The following is a 25,545-nucleotide window of genomic DNA, read 5'->3' as shown; positions in this document are numbered from 1 at the left end:
TGCCATTCACCAACTGGTCTTGGACATGGGCAGAGTACTTTCTCCAACCAGTGAGGATGTGGAGGAGGTGCATAACAGAAAGCTCACGTTTAGGCCAAATGCCTGTCCTGGTCTGTTGGGGCTGAAGTGCAGAACAATGCACCATGTCATGAGAATCTAACCAGCATGAAAAGACAGAAACATATAAAGGTTTCTAAGGTGCTTTATATTTGACGGGCAGATATTTCTTTGGAGATCTTAGAATCACTTACACCTTTCCATTGACTCGAAAACAAACCAGTGCATTAACTCAAAACCAAGTCTGCAGTTGTAACTAAGTCACAGGTGCAAGGTCAGTGGATGTGTTAGGTGAGCAGAATCCCACACCATGTTTTTATCTTTCCCACTCTTGCTGTGATATCTTCTTGAAGATTAAATATTTTTGCCATCACCTCCTGCAGCCCATGTAGTGTCACTATAATGTGTAAGAGAAGGTATTAAAAAGAATAAATTTTATTTTTGTGGTGTCTAGCTTCTACTGATGATCAAGGTGTATCACATAAACCACAGAATAAATAAAACCCGCAAAAAAAATACCATAAACTAACATTAAATTAAAATGAGGAAAAATAGAAATACCAAGTCATTTTATCCTATTAAATAACTTGAAGGTATACATAAAAATAAAGATAACGGTGAGGCATTTAATTAAAAAGAGCGTTTACTCTACCTCAAAAGCCGGGAAAGAAAAGAAACACTCGATTAAATGTTTTAATCCTGCAAATGCAAGGCTAAGAACAAAGACATGCAGTTTTGTTTTTTTTCTTGTAGATGGTTTTGTTCCTCTCATTGACTTTGAAGGGACCATGAGTGATCCAGTGTTAAAAAGATAGAAAATAAGAGAATATCATCTCATGAAAAACATATATTCTCACCTTTTCCAACACTTTCCTTAAAACATACTGTCTGATTGAGACATATAAACATTCAAAATAAAGAGACAAATTCTCTACTGCAGTGTATTGGGTTTGTGTGGGAAGGTTTTGGTAGCGGTGGGGCTGCAGGGGCGGCTTCTGTGAGAAGCTGCCAGAAGCTTCCCTGTGTCCGATAGAGCCAATGCCAGCCGCCTTCAAGACGGACCTGCTGCTGGCCAAGACTGAGCCCATCAGTGATGGTGGTATCGCCTCTGGGGTAACATAGTTGAGAAGTGCGAAAAAAAAAGGCACGCAGCATTTGCAGCCAGAGAGAGGAGTGAGACTATGTGAGAGAAGCAGCCCTGCAAACCCCCGGGTCAGAGCAGCAGGAGGGGCAGGAGGGGCTCCAGGCGCCAGAGCAGAGGTTCCCCGGCAGCCCCTGGGGAAGCCCATGGTGAGGCCGGCTGTGCCCCTGCAGCCATGGAGCTCCACGGGGGAGCAGATCTCCACCTGCACCCAGGGAGGACCCCACGCTGGAGCAGGGGGATGCCTGAAGGAGGCCGTGACCCCATGGGAAGCCCACACTAGAGCAGGTTTGCTGGCAGGACTTGTGACCTCAGGGGGGACCCACGCTGGAGCAGTCTGTTCCTGAAGGACGGCACCCCATGGAGGACCCAGGCTGGAGCAGTTCATGAAAAACTGCAGCCCATGGGAAGGACTCACTTTGGAGAATTTCGTGGTGGACTGTGTCCTGTGGGAGGGACCCCACAGTGGAGCAGGGGAGGAGTGTGAGGAGTCCTGCCCCTGAGAAGGAAGGAGCGGCAGAGACAATGTGTGATGAATGGACCACAACCCCCGTTCCTCGTCCCCCTGTGCTGCTTGGGTGGGAGGTAGTAGAGTGCGACGAGCGAGGGAAGGCATGCAGTCGACTCAATATGAGTGATAAAGCAAGCTTCAACTTTATTGCAAAACCTTACACATATTTATACACTAAGTTCTACCTTATGCATACTTGTCTTACAATCATTGGCTTAGCTCTAAAGATTACATTATCATACTCCTCCTACTTGCGGTTACTGCTACGTGGTCCGGGTTCCATCCTGTTTTTCTTATACAGTGCTGCTTCTTAGCTGTTTACCACAGCTCCTTCTCCTCAAGGCCGAGCCCTGCAGATGTCCAGCTGTTTACCAGCTTCCCAGTGCCACAGCTCCCTCTTCTCAAGGCCGAGCCGTGCAGATATCTAGCTGTTTACCAGCTTCTCAATGCTGCAGCTCCTTTTCCTTAAGGTCGAGCCGTGCAGAGTGATCCCAACAGTAGAGAAATCGGGAGTAAAGTTGAGCCTGGGAAGAAGGGAAGGGTGGGGGAAAGTGTTTTAAGGTTTGGTTTTAGTTGTCATTATCCTACTCTGATTTTGATTGGCAATAAATTAAATTAATTCCCCCAAGTCAAGTCTGTTTTGCCCATGATGGTAATTGCTGATTGATCTCTCCCTGTTCTTATCTCAACCCACTGGCTCCTCTTCATATTTTCTCTCCCCTGCTCAGCTGGGGAGGGAGTGACAGAATGGCTTTGGTGCGCACCTGGCATCTAGCCAAGGTCAACCCACCACATGGAGAAAGACCATATTGCTCCATGGATGTATTCAGAATGTCTGGTAGCCAGAGTGATCCCCCTGACCATTTTGTCATTTTGAGATTCATGTTCTGTTGTTCTACTAAGTGGCCAAATCCTTGAGTCATAGTTATTATCACAATTCTTCATTTGCATGACAGCAGTGTCCAGAAGCCTGAAATTACATCTAGGATCAGCTGTGAAGGGCAATATATGAGATACTAAAAAACAGTCCTTAACATTTAAAGTAGTCCTTGTGGATCAATTAAAATTGGTCATTTTAAATGAATGAGGACAAGAGATAATGGGAAACTGTATTGGGTCTGGCTGAGATGGAGTTGATTTTCCCCATAGCAGCCCCCATAGCGCTGTGCTTTGTATCAGTAGCTAGAACGGTGTTGATAACACACCGGTGCTTTGGCTACTGCTGGGCAGCGCTCACGCAGCATCAAGGCCGTATCTCCAGCATTTCTCCCCACCAGTAGTCTGGGGGCGGGCAAGATCTTGGGAGGGGACACAACCAGGACAGCTGACCCAAACTGGCCAAAGGGATATTCCATACCATATGTCAACTCAGCAACCAAAGCTAAGTGAAAGGAGGAGGTATGGAGGGCATTTGTTTTCCCACGTTTGTCTTCTGGAGCAACTGCTATGCATACTGAAGCCCTGCTTCCTGGGAATTGGCTGAACATCACCTGCTGATGGGAAGTAGAGAGTAAATTTTGTTTTCTTTTGCTTCTGCTTCTCCTGGCTGTGTCCCCTCCCAGCTTCTCGTGCATCCCCAGCCTTCTCGCTGGCAGGCCAGCATGACAAGCTGGACAGTCCTTGACTGCTCAGCAACAAATGAAAATATCAATATGTTATCAACACTTTTTCATCCCAAATCCAAAACATAGCCTCACAGTAGCATTTATGAAGAAAATTAACTCTATCATCGCAGCTGAAACTAGAAGATCAAGAAATTAAGATATGCCTGTTTAATTCGTTTGAAATTTTATCATTAAAACATTTGGTAAAGCTATAAAAGCCTGTGGAGATCATGTAATCTATATCACAAAATCAGCAATATATTGTACAATACAAAGAGAGTATTTATAATTTAATAATTTGAAAAATAACATGGAGATTGAATTTCCTATGGAAATTATTCATTTTATTTGAATATTATGGAACTATGTATTTAATCTGTACGAAAGTAAAGTTGTACCTCAGTCACTTCATTTTACTTCAAATTTAATGATCTAAAACAAAGAAATGGAAAGGAGGGAAATTAAATGTAAATGTAAGTCCACTTGTCTGTAAATTATTAAATACAGATGGGAAGCTTCTACACCACAACAGATGGTTTGCAACTACAAACAAATTAGCATATAGACAGCCATTACTGAATTCAATTAAATGTGAATCTAAATATTAATTAGGATTTAAAGACGAAAACATAAGCAGAATAAATTGCAGGTTCTGTAGCAGAGAACTCTGATTACAGAGGAGGGGTCTATTGACAGATTGGAATTTGACACACTAATTATTATATGAATCACATGCAGCTCTAGATGAAGGACGTAATATTTTGTGTGTGCTTTTCACAGAGGTCAGTTCTAATCTATTACCCCACAGTGAGAATTGACCTAAGATATGAAATAGCAAAGATTTTTCTTTTTCCCAGGATACTGTCTAGTGTTTCTGATGTATTTCTAAGATTAGGTCCAGTGCATTGGTAATATTCTAAAATATAAATGTATTTCCAAAACAAGATATAATTTCTGATGATTACTAATTAAATTCTTGCCTTGTTGGATTATTAATGGAATTGATTTTATACAGTCAATGGATACAAAAATAGATATTAGCAAGGAGCAGAAGCAAGACTCACGGTGGAGTTTGCAGTAGGCAGAGTATGGCAACATGCTTTGCCCTGGATTTGTATAAAAGCTAATCCAGGAAAAGACCTGCTTTTCCTGAATTTGAATGACAAATAAAAGGCACTAGTGAAAAAAGGGAGAATCCTCCTCTATATAACCAGCCTTCATATATACATATACACACACACACACACGCACATATATAAAGGAACATTTGTAAATGGAATATAAAATGGGTCTGGGAACATGAGTTTACCCATATTTTTACTGATATTGGACAAAAGAAAGCCATATTTTTACATTTCATATAAGCCTTTCCTCAAATTACATTGCTTACCGAGATACGTTACTTCCCAGCAATCCTAGTGCAGTTATGAGAAACTGCCACGCACATTAATTAGTTTGAGCTAATGTTATTTCTCTGTACACTAGCCGTAAAGTGGTTATATTTGTATATATTTCTTCATCGGCAAATACAGTAGTCAACAGAATATCAATATATAATTTCTTTAAAATATATTTTTATATCTGATTTCCAGATAATAAAAGCCTGTGTTGAAATATATAGCTCATATCTGCCATATAAATTCACATGGGAAGGAAATGAGGAAGAAATGCATCTATGGAAAACAGGGATGCCTTTTAAGATCACCTTCAAGGTGACGTTTTGTGAATGCACAGGGCCCTATTCTTAATATCTCATAAATCCCAATCAGGAAGAGTATCAATATCTTTTTTTTTTTTATATTTACTACTTGTCTGCAGGATGTCTGTATTAGAATACTTAGTAATGATCTTTCTTGAATAGTGGTTGTGTGATAATTGCTTTTTTAAAAGTCTTAAAGTAGTTATCACCTTGGACATGACGATTTAGATATGTTTATATATATTTTTTAAAATCATATATTTTTATGTTATAATTTTTACTGTAGTTTATTTTGGCCAGTGAACTCTGTTTAAAATTATGTTTCATTTGCTGTAAATTGCATTCTAATCTGAATTGTGTAGGCCCATTTAAATTCATTTCTATATTAATTTGAAATGGAACTGTTATCCTTTCAGAAGATCTCTTAATACATTTAAAGACCTTATTTGAATACAGTAATTCTGATAGGAGTAAGATGTGATAATGAAACTGAAAAGAAATGGACCATGAAATTCTAGGGGAAGAAAGAGAAAAATTTACATTAAGATTTTTCTTTAAACATAAGAAAAAGGACTGGGGTATCAGTTGTCACTACTTTTTTCCACCTCAGGAAATCTACAGTATTTTTATATACAAGGGCTAACATTTACCTTTTAGTATTGAAAAGATTGGAATGTTAATGTTTCCACATTTGTTGCAACTGTAGAACACAGATAGACAGTGTTTTCTTAAACCTAAACTTTGCCTATTACAAGTGGTTGACTTAGCATTAAGGAATTATGAGGCTGAGAAAACTTGCAGAAGAATGATCACTGGAAGAGGGGGAAGTGGTATGGGTGCTGTTTTGCCCGAGAATTGAATATTGGTCTTTCTTCTTTCTTATTTTCTGATTTTATTTTTATATTCATTTATTTAGAAAATTCATTGAACAACATTGATAGGTCAGCAAGTAAATAGTGAAAATATCTAAGTAGCAATCAGTGCATCCTTCCACCTGAGGTAAAAAGGTGGTAAGTAAAGAAAGATAAACTGAGATCTGTAGATTACCCTGAACAATTGCAGGAAAGGTACCGGGATCACCAAAGCACGAACAGCTAAATCTAACAAAGGACCCTGAGAAATTTGGTCATCATTTGTGATCTCAATTGCTTAGATTCAGTACTTCTTATGTAAAATTAATTACCTCCTTTGACAGCCTGGTGTCATTTAGTGTTCTTTGAAGTCAAAAGGCATGGGCAGGGTAACACTAGTAGTTATACCTTAATGCTACTTATCTACACAGGTAGTAGTAATACTTTATTACACAATTTCCATCGAATAATGTCAAGAGCATTAATCAGCAGTTGTTTTAATTCTTAGTTAAGCATCTCCCAACACAAAGGACAGTATCCCCGGAGAACTCTGGTAAAAAGATTTCAAATAATGCTCTTCTAAGTAAGGCCTGAAGAGCAAAATACTGTATGGAGAGTAAGAGGAGTCCCATAGGGAAGCTGTCATGAGATGGAAGCTGCAGAAGAATGCAATGAAAATCTCCACATGAGTTATCTCATCCGTAGCTGGAGGAAGCCCCCTCCTCACAGACATCACTGCATGATTCAGCAGGTTCAGAGCAACCCTCCCTGGTTTAAAGGATTGCCTTCATTCTGCTCCTACTTCCCTCAAGCAGAAGCCTCCTTTATTCCCTTCTCTGTGTCAGTCTCCTTTTCTTTGTGCTCCCCCAGTGCTTTGGGAGTAGAGTGGCAAGGCACAAGAGATTTAGCCCTGCAGATGCTGTATATTTTTCTGTCCCTGCTCTAAGAAAATTTCACCCAAGTATTATGTGGCTTGAATACAAGGGTATAGTAGAAAGTCAAATGAGAAATAGGGTGAAAATGTATGAGAGGTGCTATGTGGTTGGGAGGAGATATGGGAGCCGAGGCACCTTGCAGAATGCTGTCAGAAATTCAGGAGGTCTTAGGATGAAGATGAAAATTCAGGAGTTTTTTTTCTGCATCCCCAATCTCTATCTGTTTCACCCCTCCACATTTAGGAATTGATTATGTGTTGGATGATTTCAAGAACTGAATGTCCCAGGGGGTTAAGCATAAGTGCTTTTTGCTTGTGTAAAGTTTTTCTGCCTATTTCATGAAAACAAGATCAGATTTAGATCAAACAAGATTCAGACACATCGGGCTGAAATCAGGGAAGTAAGACTAAGCAACAAAAGGGAGCTCTTTTCTCTGGGTTATAGGGGTTTTGACTGGTATTGCCATGTGGGAATGGAGCAGAAATAGAGAGCTTTTAGTGGTGCAGTTTCATGCCTGAATATAAGCCTCAGCAGTATATGTGCTCTGAGGCTAACCTCCTAAACTTCCAAGGGCTGGCCATTGATGCTTTGATCAGACAGCTGTGGTGGACTGGGATATTGAGTCCAGGTTTTTTAGCTGTGAGTAAATTTCCTGGTCTTCATCCAAAAAGTATCAGCTGCAAGCAATGAAATGATTAAATAGGATTTTATTTGTATTTTATGGTTTTTTTTTTTTTTGCCAGAAGGATCAACAACAGTTCATTTCCCTAACCAAGCCAGAAAGTATTCACCTAAAATCTCAAACTGACTTCAAGAGGAAGATTAAGACCTCTGTGCTCTGTGGTTTTACAACAGAATCATAAGCATGATGAAGATAAATTATTTTGTTACATTGCCATAGGTTTTTCAGAGAGAGACTTGGTAGAAATTTGAAGCTCAAAGGTTCTGGAAGGATCAGAAATAAAAAAAAAAATATTGTGCATTTTTAGGAAGATCATTGATAAATGAATATTTTTTGATATTTCTTTCTCTTTTCATTTGTCTATCTAGTTATCAGTATCGATAAGATACCATATGTCTGCAAAGTGTATCTATCATTTAAAATTAAGTTTCTACCAACTTCATTATAATGAAGTTCATTTTTATAGTGGAGTTTTATAAAGGCAAGTTAACCAAATAAAATAAATATGATCCCTGTCTTAAAAAAAATTGTAAAATTAAGTAGCAGAAGAGCAGAAAAAAGCAAAGTTTTTAAAAGTCTTCTTAAGGTTTATAGTGTGACTGCAAAATTTTCTGTGTTTAAAAGTGCTGTTGTATTGATCTAGCTTAAACTGAGTATTTAAAAAATCTGTCTAAAAGGAAAACAATAATGATAATTTTAGAAAAAAAACCTGATAACTTCCTAATATCTTTTACTAAAATATATCTTGTCTTCTGCACAAGAAGTGTATTACTATTGACAAAATTGTAATTTTTTTATGGAAAGATTTCAATGTTCTTGAAAAAACATCTATGGTACATTATTTGGTCAAATGGAGAAAAAGAGAGAGTCTGTGGGTTTTCTTAAAATGTGTTTTCTAGTCATACTACTGTTAATGACATTCTGCCTTAGATATACATGAAGAGGAATTTCACATAAACACTTAAAATAGTATATTGCTGATACAACTGTTATTTAAGAGTGTGCTGACAGTATCTTGAAAACTGCTGTGAGCTTTCAGTGACTGCCAGAATAAGGCAAATCTTGTGGTTCTGGGACAGATCATATTTCAGAGGCAGACGACTACATCTCAAGCTGTCCTGAAGCAGAGAGCATTGTCAGCTACTTCTCCCATTCCCACATCTGCTCCAGGGGACATGTGCTCCATGTAAAAATGGGAAGTACTTGAGCATAGTTGAGATGATACATCTCTGTATCCCATAGTCGTATTACAAGGGTTTTCTTCCAAGCTAAATGTGGTGGGTTGACCTTGGCTGGACGCCAGGTGCCCACCAAGCTGCTCTATTAATCCCCTCCTCAGCAAGATGGGGGTAGAGAAAATAAGATGGAAAAAACCACGAGGGTCAAGATAAAGACAGTTTAATAAAAGCAAAAACAAAGGCTGCACGTGGAAGTGTCGTGGTTTAGCCCCAGCTGGCAGCTAAACACCACACAGCCGCTCACTCACTCCCCCTCCCACAGTGGGATGGGGGAGAGAATTAGAAAAAAAAAAAAAACTCGTGGGTTGAGATAAACACAGTTTAATAGGACAGAAAGAGAGAAAGAAACAACAATAATAATACTAACAAAGGAATGTACAAGAACAAGTGATGCCCAATACAGAAATTGCTCACCACCCAGTGATCGACAGCCCATCCCCGAGCAGCGATTTCCACCCCCCGGCCAACTCCAGTTTATGTACTGGGCATGACGTCGGATGGTAGGGAATATCCCTCTGTCCTGCTTGGATAAGCTGTCCCGGCTGTGTCCCCTCCCAAGATCTTGTCCACCTCTAGTCTACTGGCCATTTGTGGGGCAGAATGTTGGGAATGTTGGAAAGAGAGTAACCAAAACACCGGTGTGTTATCAACACCGTTCTAGCTACCAATACAAAGCACAGTGCTATGAGGGCTGCTATGGGGAAAATTAACTCCATCTCAGCCAGACCCAATACAATGAAACTGCATTATTTTAGCACAAAACGTTTCTGTTCTATAGAACTTCCTTTTTAGACAGTTGTTGCAGGTATGGGTCGCCAAAACAACAGAGCTTTGATGGGTTTGCACTGTCATGGACCAGATTACAAGAAAGGTATTGGAATTTGATATGAGCTCATGACGCTTCAAAGGTAAATGGTCCTATCTTACTAGTGATTACCACATATTTTATTTTGTGCACCGGTAGTGCTTCACAAGGATGGGTGACAGTAAGGGCAGTGTTACTGTGCAAGCCCTCAGCAGGTGGTCCATGAGGGAGGTTTCCACAGAGTTTTCAGCACAAGTCTTTTTCACAAGGTAGAACATTGTTCTCTTAGTTTTCTCTTTTCAGCTTTTCAGCTGAAGTAGAGATATGTATTTCTAAGTTTTCCCTCATGTATCTGATCTATATGTTGTGCCTAATTTTTTTTTAAAATTATTTTCTGAATGAAAGAATTTTGCAAAATTTTTGTGGATAGTAGTCCTATTTGTAATGTATGAATTCCCATGAAAACTATTCTTCCATAAACGATGAGATAGGCAGAGAGGAAAGCATGCACTGCACTGTTGGGAAAAGATAATTTGAGCTGTTTGATACCTAGTTGTTTGAACTACATCGTTGTCTTTCTTTACAGTGCTTTGAAACATCAACTTTACCTATGCTCCTGTGGAGAGAAGTAGAATAAAATTATATGGGCCGAAGCCTCTGAATCTTCAATCTACTGTAGCATATTATGTAGCAATGTTTACAGGTACATGGCAGTTTGTATTTTCTTTGATGCAAATTTAAGAACCATCAACTGAATTTGCACACTCCACTGTCTTTATATGTGATTGTACCATATAATTTGTTACTTTAAATGTTCTGTAGAAATACTTGTTTGAAAAAATAGACCTAAAACAAAGTTAAACAAAGTTATCAACAAAGTTAAAAATAGTCAAACAAAATAAAAATAATTTCTTCATATTATGCACATATTAATCAAGTGTACTGCATGAATCAGGAGTTCAGGACAGATCCAAACTTTGTCCTTACACTGGTAATAGAGTGATAAAGTTTAGACACATGCTCATGTTGGTGTTCACAGAATGAGTTATCCAAAGGAAATTAAAAGTGAAAAACACCCGCATATTCTAATAGGCAAAAGATTTGGAAGAATCTGAGAAAAAGTCAGAGATTTTGTCTATTCAGTGATATGAGAGGAGAGGTGGGAAGGAAAAAATAAATACATAGGTTAGACCTTTAATCAACGTTGGTGGGATATTTATTATTCTGACTTATTTTCTTATGCTCCATGTGCAAAAGGGCTATAGTAATTGCTGTACAATAGTATTCATTTTAAAAACACTTGTCAGAGCTTATGACGACTTGATATTTAGTTGGGGGTAAGTCAGCTTCATGGCCAGTGATGGAGCTCATAATCAATTTACACCAGACAGTAAGTTCTTAGCTGGACTATTCTAAATAGTCCCATATGGCTGTGAGCTCAGGATTGCTCTCCGAGTAGTAATAAAACTTCCTGAGTTATATTTGGCGACTGCCTTATTCCCTGAGCATTTAAGAGTGGAGAAAATCTTTGACATCATATGAGTGGGAAAACTGAAATTTGCTAGAAGCCCATATCATCAGAATTAGCTTTTTCTTTTTCTTTTTTCTTTTTCTTTTTTTTTTTTTGAAACGTGATGGCATAAGAACAAGGTAAAAGAGAAATATACTATAAAACAGAACAGTGTGCATGCATGAAATCTGATTAACTCCCCCTTCTGGGGAATTTACAGAGTAAGAAACAGCTGAACAGAGTCTCCCAAATAGGCAAAAAACCCACAGAAAAACAAAATGCTAGGTGACTGGCTACAATAAAATGTTGTATTCTATAATCTTATGAAGAAATGACATGATCTGTATATATGGGATCATGGAGTCCACAAAGTCCTGGGTGAGATAAATGGGGAAGTTCACAGCTCTCAGGGATGTAATTTCAAATTTTTGTCAACTCAGGAAGACATTTGGTTCCACTCTGCTACCTTCCATCAGTTACAGGCACTGCTCATGCTTTCAAGGTTATAGCAAGGAAAGCTAGAAACAAAGCAGTGTTTTATTTTTTGTTTTAATGAATACTGAGATGTGAGAGTCCCTGTTGGCTCTGAGAAGTACTTTCTACAGCAAAATATGTAGCCATGAAATAAAGTTGGTCCTCAATTAATTTATTTCCCCATGCATTTCTTCATCTTTGTTATTCTCCATTTCACAACCACTAGGATTTGAAGGATGATTTCCAAAGGATTTTCAGTAAAGTCTCACTTTCATTAACAAGTAACAACATCTAAGTAAAATAATGTAAACAACATGCGAAATAAACTGAAGTGATAAGCTTGGTTGTACAATTCTGAGTATGCAGGTTTTTATTGCTTCAGATGATGGTAATCTCCTAGAAGTGATAAAATCAGTCCTTTTTACTTTCTAAGATGTTGCAACTGGACAGGATCAGCCTACATGTCATTACATAAAACCAAATGTATTGCCATGTATAGGGTAGTGATCACATGTTTCAGCTGTGGTACACATTCTCTCCTCTTCAGCTAAGGCAGTGACAGATTAATGTAACAGGACTAACCGATAGGTTTAAAAGCAAAGATTGCTATATTACTGGACATTTTTGAAGAAGATTTAAATAAATTAAAGAACATATAAAGGGGAAAGTATGATGAAAGTAATAAAAAATTATTAAATGAAATTCAAAATGAAATTAAAATATCTTCAGTGAGATAATTTCTTCAGGATGTAGCTAAAGTGGGTTTTTTTATCTTGCTGTTAATAATTGTATGTTTTTAATCCATTCAAAGTTATTCTTTAAACTGTTTTGTAATGTTACTGATTAATAAAAAAACCCAAACTGTTCAGAAGTTCTGGATTCTAAAATATGTGAATTTTTTTCCTTACTTATCAAGCTAGTCAGAAGTAATAAGATAATTTATTGGAGAAAAGAAAAAAAAAAGGTTTTTATCTTCACACCAATATCCCAGATCTGAAGGATATGTAAGTAGCATATATATACATATTTTTTAATGTTGTTCAGAAATTGCATATTTTTCTGTTTTCTTTTTTTATTTTAAATGTCAGCAGAATGCAATAGTTTCAGTTCTCAGTTACGCTACTATAAATTAAGACTACCATACATAGGAAAAAATCATAAAAGATTGTATGTAAAAGATAGAATACCATCACAAATCTCACAAATTATTACATATACTTCACAGTTATAATTGATGAAATTATTTCAGATTACATGAATGTCAGATGCATAACAATGACATACTTCAGATAGGTAATTAGCTATACTATGTAAGATCAGTAAAGTGGTATTTTTGTTTTATGTCTGTAAGTTCCAAAACGATATATTTTAATACGATTTTTCCAGAGGAACAAAATGAGTCCCATAAATTTAAAGCCTGTTGTTCTTGCTTAGTCTTATGGTAGTTAAGCATATACTACCATTACAAAATTCTTCTCTCTTCATTAAAAAGAAAAAAAAAACCCAAACAAAGGGGTTCCTGAAAAAGGAACTCTACATTACCTTAGAAAAGTATGAATGAGAGAAGAAATGAAGATGTCAAGAAAACTCTTGCAGAAACTTAAGGCCATAAACATTTCTCTTGGCTCCTATATAAAGTTTTCTTTTTGTCTTTTGCTTGGTTTTTAAAACCCTGTGAAAGGTGGTTTTGGTCAAAAGCTGAACACAGCTGGACCCCTTAAAAGCAATTTCTTTAAAAGAAGAGAACCTATCAAACAGTTGCAGTTGTTTCAGTTGTTGAATGGAGAATCTCATTTGCAAATGAAGTGTACTGCTGCTTTACTGCAGTTTACAGTTTTAAAAGAATGAGTCTTATTGAATGTCTACCTAAGCCAGTCAGAATCTTTCTGGACGTATTAATTAAGTTTCTAATTAAAGAAGACCAGGACATCGTTGTATCTTCTTGTTAGCTAGGGCAAAAATTGGAAGAACTCCCTTCCATTTATAATAGAATATGTCTAGCTATTTTTGATTTAGGAATTGATTGACTGTGTCAAATTAGACTGCACTTCAATTTTATGATGCTGTTTTACTTAGAATGAAATGTGTTATCAATTGCAAAATAGCTTGCACAAGTCTGAAAAAAAATTACAGTCAACCAGTTTCCTGAATATTCAACTAGATGTTTTATTTCTATTTTTTTGCCTATCAATACTGTGTGCATGGTACATACCAGTTATATCTTACTCCCCTCAGACACTAAAGCATTATTATTTCACAGTCTTTGAACTTGTCAGTGCAAGTTGATTATGTCTGCTAATTTTCCGTCTATGGGTGTGACGGTAAAGAGTAGTTCCTTTCTAAATGTTAAAAGTACTGAATTAATTCTATGCTGTTCTACTCCATTCTTTGTGTTTATTATACAAGGTTGCATTATTTTTAAGAGCGTTTTACTAGGAGAACTATAAATTGCAGTGGTCCTTGTTGGATGACTATAGAGACAAGCAGTCCACTATGGTAACATGACTTTGTAATTTGCCATACTTCAAAGGACATACACGAACACGCAGTTTTGTTCAAAAACATGTAGCACTCTTGCAATTGAAGACATACTAACAGAGTGCTTCCAGGCAACTTGCATATGTTATAACCCATAATGACTTAGAGAACAAAAACTGCAAATCTGTGCATATGGAGACCTACTTAGGTGTTATTCTCTAAACAGCAGTAAGCAGCAGGCTAAAGGCAGAATGGACACATGGTTTTAAAACATGTTTTCTGGATGTGTTGTTTTTTGCTGTAGGATGAAAATTTCATCCTGCAATCTCCATTTTAAGATGATCTGTCAAATCATTATATGGAACAACTTCACAGAATCACAGGATCATTAAGGCTGGAAAAGACCTTCAAGATCATTAAGTCCAACCATTAGCCCAACACCACCATGCCTGCTAAATCATGTCCTGAAGTGCCACGTCCATATGTTTTTTGAACATTTCCAATGATGGTGACTCCACCACCTCCCTGGGCAGCCGGTTCCAATGTTTGACCACTCTGTCGGTGAAGAAATTTTTCCTAATATCCATTCTAAACCTCCCCTGGCGCAACTTGAGGCTATTTCCTCTCGTTTTATCGCTAGGTACTTGGGAGAAGAGACCAAGACCCACCTTGCCACAACTCCCTTTCAGGTAGCTGTAGAGAGTGATGGAAGGTGTCTCCTCAGTCCCCTCTTCTCCAGACTGAACAATTCCCAATTCCCGCAGACTTGTGCTCCAGACCCCTCACCAGCTTCGTTGCCCTTCTCTGGACACGCTCCAGCACCTCAACGTCCTTCTTGTAGTGAGGGGCCCAACACTGAACACAGGATTCGAGGTGCGGCCTCACCAGTGCCGAGTACAGGGGCATAATCACTTCCCTCCTCCTGCTGGCCACACTATTTCTGATACAGGCCAGGATGCTGTTGGCCTTCTTGGCCACCTGGGCACACTGCCAGCTCATGTTCAGCCGGCTGTCAATCAGCACCCCCGTGTCCTTTTCCACCGGGCAGCTCTCCAGCCACTCCTCCCCAAGCCTGTAGCGTTGCATGGGGTTGTTGTGACCCAGGTGAAAGACCCGGTGCTTGGCCTTGTTAAACGTCAGACAACTGACCTCAGCCCATCGATCCAGCCTGTCCAGATCCCTCTGCAGAACCCTCCTACCCTCCAGCAGATCAACACTCCCACCCAACTTGGTGTCATCTGCAAACTTACTGAGGGAACACTTGATCCCCTCATCCAGGTCATCATCAATAAAGATATTGAAGAAGACCGGCCCCAGAACTGAGCCCTGGGGTTTGTTTTGTGAAAGGTAAAAAAGATAAATGCAATATTGCTTAAATGATAATTCATTAAAACACTGTTGTGCATTATACAGTTGCAAACAGATGTGTGTTTAGCATGTCTTCTAAGATCCATAGTACATCTAAGGTTCCTTACGACCATTGGAGTTGTTCAAAGGTTAATTCAAGAAGCTGGAGACTGCAACCAATGCAAGAAGACTGATTCTTCATGAAGGTTGAGATGTTCTATTTCTGAGGCAGAAGTGGAACTGAGAAGTCAAGGATAGAACATGGGGCACAGAGAATAACACCCTTTCACTAACGTATTTTGTTTAAAACTACCTTATTTGAAAACTAAATTGCCTCAAAAAACAGAGAGAGAAAATATGTGATAGCAAGTACCTGCTACTGTTAGCCAAAATATAGAGTAAAAACAGAGGTTTAGTAAAAAAGTTTTTGTGGAAAATATGCTGAAAATTAAATTTACTTTTTAGGATGTACGATGTTTCCTGCTTCTAAAAAGTCTGATGACATTAGACATAAAAATATATCAAATATACTTTAAAAAAGAAAAAATATAAAAGCAGGTTTTATACTTGGCATTCACAGAAGTTTTGAATAGTTTTCATCAGTTTATCTTTTGGTAGTGTTTTAATTTTAATTTGCGATCACACATGGAAAATTGCTGTGTTTATTCAATTCCTGTCCCATCATCTTTTCTCATGTAATTTTTGTAAGATACCTGAAAGAACAATTAAAAAAAACATTTTTTGACATAGCCACCAGTGTCAAATCCCAAAAGCAAAACAAAAATAAGTGAGTCTTCAGTTTTGATTTATAGTGAAAAACACAAACTGGCCAGGATGTCTCTAGACATACTGCCTTAGAGAAAAGGTAAGTGAATGGTACATTGGAGACCATACTGAAAATGATAAGACAAGAGGACAGAAGAAACTGAGCTGGCAAAGAAATAAAGTTAAAAATTAGAAAACATTTTATATATCAAGATGTAATTATGAAGGTATGACCTAAAGTCTGATTGATAAAAAAATAAATGAGAATTACAATTTAGGAGGATTTAAGTTTCTGTATCCTTTTGATAAAAAGTGGTGTGTGTACAAAATGAGAGAGACAAACAAGTCCTCCATTTCTTGAAAGAAATACTAATGGTTTCTTCAGTCAAAAGCAAGTAAGTATAAGAAAAAAAAAGCTTGCACTCAATTTATAATTCCTTAAAACATTATCTTGTGGTGACAGCAGAATTTCTACATTAGATTTTATGTAAGAAGGACTTTCTAATTTTGCAGTCTGGAAAATTATTAAAACTATACAATAAGAAAATTTAAAATGAACAGATAGGTAAAACAGTTTTACATAAAGAAAAAACAACTATACATCAATGTAAAGTGGCAACGCAGGTGTCATTATATAAGAACTGAAAATTAAAGGCATTGCAGAATTCACTTGGACTGGGTTTCTCATCAAGGTTAAAGGCTACTTAATAAGGAATAGACTGCTGTGTTATTGTCTTAGTTGTATACAGTTTTCAATAACCCATTTTTTCCACACTATTTTGGCAGAAAGATGAAACAGGTGGAAGAAAATACTAGGATTGATATTTATTATCAACATTGTCATGAGCTCCTGTACTTAAAGGAAACCTGATACTTCTCGTGGTGACACCCTGTTTTCACCTGATTTGTAAAGTGACAATGACTGTACTCAGAGTCTTAGTCTGGTATGAAGTTTGTCTTGCAGTGAGTTGTGAGTCATCCTCAATCTATGTGCTTCAAGATCTAAAAGGGATCGGTTGTAGGGAGAGATTGACACAAACGTCTGTAGTCCTTCCTTGTGTAATACTACCATCAAAACCTAGATTAGAGTTTGGGGTACACAGAATGTCTTTTTTAAGGGAGCAAATGGGAAATTCTCCAGCTGTCCCTTTCTTCCTTTACTGTCTAGCCACAAAGAGAGAAAACTATTCAACCGTTACATCTACTAATTACTGACTTATTTCAGTATTTAAGGAGCTCAAATGTCCAACGACAGGGATATCAACACGGTTGTGTACAATGGCATTTTTGCAGAGAAAGGAAGTCACATTTCTTTTTCTAAAATAGCCTGGAATCTATGTTCAGAATAAACAATTTTGGCAGTGCTAAACAAGCTCTTAAAATATTCCACATACATAAGTTCTTTGTAGAAATCTCTAATGATTTAAATTGGTTCCTTTTTCCTATGGGATCCATGCCTCATTCACTACACAGGATAAAGTACAGTCAGGGAATGAAACAAAGTTGTACAGGACAGGGGCGCAGACTCTTTATTAGTATAAGATGTCAGGAAGCAGAGTGAAAAAAAAAAATGAGGACAGCAAGAAAACTGATCTGATGAAGAAGAATGATCTGATGATTTGGACACTCTAATGCCCCTAGTAAAATCAGTTCTGTCCCTGCCTGTTTTATGAAATTTCTTTGTAATCTGGGCAAGTGTGGTATTTTTTTCCCATGTGTTCAAAAGAAGTACATTCTTTCATTACATTGTAAAATTTTGAGTATTTTAAGAGTCAATATTGCAAAAATGTGAGTCCTCTGAACTATCAGGACATAGGTATCTTTAACTGAATAACTAATGCTAGTTACAGTAATGATTCTATGCTTCAGTGGTTATAATACCATCACCCCACACCAGAGGTGACAAATAAGATCAATAATGACCATTCAGGTAATATAATGATAAACATCAAAAGCTTACAAGAAGTGAATAATTCTGTTCTAAGAGCAAGTTATAAACAGTATGGGTCTAAAAATATAAAACAAAACATTAAGCAGTTTCTCATTCTGTGTTTATTCTGTAAGCATCAACCATTGTGTACTAAGGCAGAAGTTTTATGAGAAAAAACATATGTAATATACTATATAACATCGTAACATAACATAGCATAACACAACATAGCATAACATAATGTAATATTTAATATATATTTAATTAAAACTGAACCATAAAATTTGATAACTAATAAGCTGAATTTAAGTAGCACAGAGAAACTTGGTTCAAACAGTCTGATTTCAATAGAAGACCTGTTACTATGTTGCTATGAGATATACACTAAAACATCGGTGAAGTTATTGAAAAAACCCAATTATATATATCTTATACAACAGCAACAACAAAAGGCATAGTCAAGACTGCATTGTGCAGTAATACCTGTTTGTCTTTCACTAGCTTGGAATCTGTGATTTGAGTCTTTCTCTTATCACAAGTGTAATTTGTGAATTCACATGCAGTGTGTCTGATAATTTAATCCATTTTACTGATTTTAGTTGTTTGAATGCCACAGAAACAGGTTTGCTGGATTGATTCTTAGAAAGATTAAGCCCATGCTTATCTATAATTTTTCTCAACTATTTCCATAGCAAAACAATAAAAAATTAGTGTATTTCTACTGAAATAAAAGAAATAGTAATTGCTGAAACTCCACGTCACATTGCAGTACTACTTGCTGGTTCATTTGGTTAATTTCAGCCTGAAATTCAGAAGAAATAATGTGGTTTTGCTATATGAAGGGAAAAAAGAGAAGTAGGCCAGGAAAGAGTGGTCAGAATGTAGTTTGCCTTGTTTATGGAGAGATTCTTCAAAATTTAGTTTACAGGCAAAACAAATAATGATCAGCAAAAAAATTAAGACAAGTTATCACTTATTTCTTGAGTGAATTAGTATTGCACAGATAAATGCATTATAGTAGGATAGATAGAATACAGTGAAGAACTTACCACACAAAGATTTTAGCAATAAAGATGTGAGGTTTTTTTCCTTTTCGGCAGTTGCAGGAAGAGATTGAGTGCCAAACGGACAACTCCTACCTGAAGAAGAGTCCCAAGCCAGCTTGTGACACCACTGTAGCATCAAGCAGGAGCTGGCAGTTTTATCCTTGTTTTATTTGCTTGTGTTGTATGAATAAAATGGTATACCAATGACATAACATATAGCATAAATGCACTACAAATGTTTTTTGAAAGGAAGCAGTCTTTCTATGTAAGTAGAATATATTATTAATGTGTGTAGGTGTGTTGAAAAAGGAGATAAACACATTTGTTTTTGTTTTCCATATTAGAAAGCTGAATTTAAGTGGAGGAATGAATCCTCAGGGATTCATTCAGAGGCACAACTTTTTGCTCTAGTAAATTACTTGTATAACTTCACCTCACTAAAATGACAGATGTCAATAAGAAGAAAGTTCCTTTGAGGGTATACTATATATATACACAGTAGTTGGAGAGAGAGAGAGAGAGATACACAGAAGATATATACACAATATCTTAGAATAATGTTGGTCCAAATGTTTTCTACTTAATGTAAATGATCATACATTTTTAAAGATACTTCCTATGAAAAAGGGCTGTCATGGATTCACCATCACTGGAAGTGTTCAAAAAACTTGTAGACGTGGCACATCAGGATATGGTTTAGTGGGCATGGTGGTGTTGGGCTGATGGTTGGACTTGATGATCTTAAAGGTCTTTTCCAACCTTTTTGAACCTGTGATTCTGTGAACCCCAGAGGGCAACTAAGCGCGACGCAGTCGCTCGCTCACTCCCCCACAGTGGAATGGGGGAGAAAATTGGAAGAGTAAAAGTGAGGAAACTCATGGTTTGAGATAAAGACAGTTTAATAGGTAAAGCAAAAGCAGAGCAAAACAAGGAATTAATTTAAAAAAAAATTCTAAAATGTACATTGTAAATTGATTTTCTTCTATTTGCATTTCTTGGCAATACACATGACAGGGAAAGAAAACTTCACCTTCTCCCTCTCTCACCTGTTGTTTGAGAAAGGTATATTCTCAATATTGTGAAGAACTTAACATTGGCTGGGTTCTGATAAGAAATCAGATTTTAAAGAAAAAAAATAAAATTAGATTTTAAGAAGTTTCAAGTGAAACTTGAAGCATGCATATAGTTTTAGAAATAGCCAATTTTCAGATGAGAAACAGAGAGCTGTTTTGCAGCTGCACAAAAGCTTGAGTCTATTCCACTTCATTTTTTTGCTATTATGGTATTAAGTTGTGCAAAGTGAAGGAAAGAAGACATGAGACCAGCTGATTGATCATGGAGCCTCAGTGATGACTCCAGTTACTTCCATTCATAAAGAATAACTTCGAATGTTGATGATTCTGAAGTTGGTCTCTATCTCTCTCTTCCATCAGTAGTTCTGTGCCTGACCTGAAAAATCCTTCTAGTCCAACACAAATGTTTTTTACTGAAAAAAAAGATATCAGATGAAGCAGTTTTTGATTTGGTTCATTTTACCAGCTCCTCCATTGGAAGATGTCTGTGTAGTTTTGCATTGAAATGTTAAGGTAAGTAGGAACAGTTTCCCCTGGTTATGTTTCTGCTTTTATCAAGTTGGTTCATTCGAAAGATATTCATATGAAGAAAAAGATTTTGGGTTGTTGCTAAAATCTTTTAACTTGAAAGAGGCAATTAAACCACATTTCTTTTAAGATTCTATGTGCTACGAAACTGGTAATGGCTGAATGAATGAATCATTATAGAATTGTGGTTTTCAAAGGGCCACACTTCAGAAATTTTTCCTTCTCAAATCCCTCTTCCTACAGGACTTTCATGGAGAGGACTGTAGAATAAACAGTGGGGTTTTTTGTGTATTACAGATCATATGTGTCAGGATCTACTGTATAATTTCTTGTTTAGTTTTTGTTGCAATACAGCAATTTTCACAGGAAGTGAAAGTTGAATTTTGTGCAGCAGGTTGAAAAAGTCCACATTAGATCATAGTGACCAAATTGCAGAGGTAGATTTATGCAGATTATTTTGGGTGTGTTTTATTTTGGTACCAATGGGGATAACAGCTTTACCTTACCTAGCCACTTGCACAGCCACCTACAACTGTCTCAGGATGGATCACAAGTTTTGATGGATCACTCCATTGAGCTGATGTTACATAGAGCCTGACTAGCCCATTATATTTCTACAGGATTACAAAATCAGTAATGTCTTTGTGCTGTTCACAAAGATGTTTGAGAATGCAGAGGGCCCAATAGCGCCTGCATTGTACCTTCTGTTTTGATTTCCCTCAAGGACAATACTGTGAATAAAAGACTACTACATTAAAGGAGGCAGGTAAAAATATAGCAATGTAAAACCTCAGACAATTTTTAAAAATGTGCATTAGACTTAGAAATGCAGATATAAAGGAAGGGACAAGAGAAGAAGGAGGAGATGGAAAATGCTTGACAGCACATAAAAAAACTATTAGATGATAAATAGAAGACTGCATTTAGGAGCAAAATGAATCCTTCTAAGAAGTTGCAGTCTAAAGCTGAAACTAATGAGAGTTTATTTATTTGAATTAGTAACAGCTTATACTAAAATCAGGCTCAAAAGAAAAAAAAAAAAGAAAAATCACCCAGCCATGCTTTGCTACATATGGCAGACTAATTGATTGTACCTTTCAAATGCTTGTTTCTGTCCTATAATTGAAAAATATTCTTTAAAAGATGTGAAGTAAGGTTTCATCACATTTTAAAGAATATAGTTATCACTTATTTTCGTCAGAGACTTCTCTGTCATCTAATCTCTCCACATCCAGGTGTTCTGTGCTGTGCCATAATATTGGTAAAGTGGACTGAGATCCATTTGGAAATCCAATTGCATGTTAGTATTTATTGATGGCTTATAACAAAATGTTAAAGAAATAAAATATAGAAATAATAAAACAACAAAGTCTTCAACAGAGAAAAAATTATACTGTCTGACAAAAATTGGTTAAAATACATATTTCCTGATCTTACCAGAAAATTTCAGAGATTTACTGTTGACAGAAAATTATATGCATTTTTCTAAAAACTGTCTATGGAATTGCACTTTTCTTACAGAATTATTTCCCCCTCCACTTATAGACACTGTGCATTATACTGAGTTGGAAACCTCTCAGAACTGTATGTGGGGAAGAATTTTTATGCGTATAGTAAACATTATTTTACAGTCATTGTAGCCATGAAGGGCATCTTACAGTAAAATAATAAAATACAGTGACTTTATTGAGAATATATGGACAAATTTCCCATAGAACTAAAAAAAAAAAAAGGCAAAATGACCAGGCAATGAGTAGAGGATTTCAGGGAAATAAGAATAATGTTTCATTATATCACATTGAACATGTTTTTACTTAATAAAATAGGAAAAGTTTTTTTCCAATTTTAGGAAATTTTCAAGACTTCTAAATAAGAAATAATGACTACAGTTCTGACATTCCATAAATATAGCTCAAATGAAACAAATGAAACCTTTTCTCTGCAATATTTAAAAAGTCCGAACTCACCTCTTATTCAGGAAAAATATTTTCCAACAATAAAAAATCCCCTAGTATACATACAGATTTGTGTTGTGGTTTAACTCAGCCGTCAACTAAGCACCACACAGCCATTCGTTCACTCTCCCATGGTGGGATGGGGGAGAGAATTGGAAGAGTTTAAGTGAGAAAACTCATGAGTTTAACAGGTAAAGCAAAAGCTACACACACAAGCAGAACAAACCAAGGAATCCATTCACCGCTCCCCACGGGCAGGCAGGTGTTCAGCCACCTCCAGGAAAGCAGGGCTCCATCATGCATAACAGTTACCTGGGAAGACAAAATGCCATAACTCTGAACATCCCCCTTTCCTCCTCCTTCCTCCAGCTTTATACACTGAACATGATGTCATATGGTATGGCATGACCCTTTGATCAGTTGGGGTCAGTTGTCCCAGCTGTGTCCCCTCCCAACTGTTTGTGCACCCCCAGCCTCCTCGCTGGTGGGGTGGTGGGACGAGCAGAAAAGTCCTTGTCTCTGTGTAAGAACTGCTCAGCAATACCGAAAATCTCTCTGTACTATCAACATTTTTTTAAGCTCAAATTCAAAGCAGAGCCCCATACTAGCTCCTGTGAAGAAAATAAACTCTACTCCAGCCAAAAACAGCACCATTTGTTTAAAAAATATCAATAAAGAATGTTTTTCAGATTTTTTATTTTTATTTTTAAGTCAAGATATTAATGGAAATAGACTTTCTTCAGAGAAAATTTCATTAGCAATTAAGTATTTCTACCATAAGGAGAAGCTGGAACAGACACAAAATGCTTGCCCGGATCTCTGTTGTAATTATAATTAACATCCCTATCGGCAGATGCACAGAAATCCTTGCACTTGTGCTTGGACTTTCTTAGGATAGCCCATTTCTCTTCACTGTTATTTCTGTGTGACATGTTGGGGAGGGTTGCTGCTGTGGACTTGAAAAACTAGAGCAAGAGGGACAGGGAGATGAGAAATATTCTAAGTAGTATTTGATTTCTATTGCTCTGCTGGGGGAAAATGAATGTTCCAATGCTCAAATCATTTCAGGTTAATTTTCCAATACTGACATTTATTTTTAGTTCAAATAAAACCCACAATGTTTGGGTTTTTTTAGTATCATATCCAAATAAACATTTTTATGAGTATAATAGTCTTGCTCATAGGGCAAACCTAAAAACAATATCTCTGTCATCAGCATAGCTGAAGAAGCATTTTGTATTTTCCCAAAAGCTCATACAAATATCAATATGGGCTCTCCCAGAATTTCTTTCAATGATTCGGTATTAGTGTCCTCTAGACTTAAGCTGCATTTTCCGCTTTTCAGCATAAGAAATGCATTAAAGTCCTACAGCTGAGGTATATGACTTGGTATCTTAAATCTTCTAAAACAAAATGTTTCTCAGCTGGTAGCAAATTTTATTCCAAGGTTCATTTTAAATACCTCCTGCCTGATGTAGACATACTTCTGTGGAATCGCTAGATGGAAATTTCACAGAATTCCACAATAAATCAGTGTCACGTATCATAGAATCATATAATAATTTAAGTTGGAAAACACCTTTGAGATAGTCAAGTTCAACTGTTAAACTAGCACTGCTAAGTCCACCACTCAATCATGTCCTTATTAAATACCTCCAGGGATGGTGACACAACCACTTCCCTGGGCAGCTGGTTCCAGTGCTTGGCAACCCTTTCAGTGAAGAATTTTTTCCTAATATCCAATCTAAACCTCCCCTGGTGCAACTTGAGGCTGTTTCCTCTTGCCCTATCACTTGTTACTTGGAAGAAGAGATTGACACCCACCTCATTACAACCCCTTTTCAGGTAGATGTAGAGAGCGATAATGTCTCCCCGCAGCCTCCTCTTCTCCAGGCTAAATAACCCTAGTTCATAACACTTGTGCTCTAGACCATTCACCAGCTTTGTTGACCTTCTCTGGACACACTCGAGCACCTCAATGTCCTTCTTCTACAAGCCAGGATGCTGTTGGCCTTCTTGGCCACCTGGGAACACTGCTGGCTCATGTTCAGCCAGATGTCAACCAGCACCCCCAGGTCGTTTTCCGCCAGGCAGATTTCCAGCCACTCTTCCTCAAGCCTGTAGCGTTGCATGGGGTTGTTGTGACCCAAGTGCAGGATCCGGCTCTTAGCCCTGTTGAAGCTCATACATTTGGCCTCAGCCCATCAATCCAACCTGTACAGATCCCTCTGCAGAGCCTTCCTGCCCTCCAGCAGGTCAACACTCCTGCCCAACCTGGTTTTGCCTGCAAGCTTACTGAAGGTGCACTTGATCCCCTCATGCAGATCATCAATAAAGATATTAAACAGAACTGGTCCCAACCCTGAGCCCTGGGGAACACCACTTGTGACCAGCCACCAACTTGATTTAACTCCATTCACCACAACTCTTTGGGCTTGGCCATCCAGCCAGCTTTTTACCCACTGAAGAGTACGCTCGTCCATGCCATGAGCAGTCAGCTTCTCCAGCAGGATGCTGCGTGAAACGGTGTCAAAGGCTTTACTATAGTTCAGGTGAACAATATCCACAACCTTTCCCTCATCCACTAAGCAAGTCACCTTGTCATAGACGGAGACTAGGTTGGTCAAGCAGGACCTGCCTTTCATAAATCCACGCTGACTGGGCCTGATTGACTGGTTGTCCTGTACCTGCCAGGTGATGGTACTGAAGATGATCTCCATAATGTTCCCTGTCACCAAGTTTTGACTGACAGGCTTGCAGTTCCCTGTGTCCTCCTTCCAACCCTTCTTGTAGATGGGTGTCACATCTGCTAATCTCCAGCCAATTGGGACCTTCCTGGTTAGCCACAACTGCTGATACACGATTCAAAGTGGCTTGGTGAGCACTTCCACCAGCTCCATCGGTATCCTTGAGTGG

Source organism: Phaethon aethereus, assembly GCF_964289735.1.
Source record: "Phaethon aethereus genome assembly, chromosome: 1".
NCBI lineage: Eukaryota > Metazoa > Chordata > Aves > Phaethontiformes > Phaethontidae > Phaethon > Phaethon aethereus.
This window is presented reverse-complemented; position numbering follows the sequence as displayed.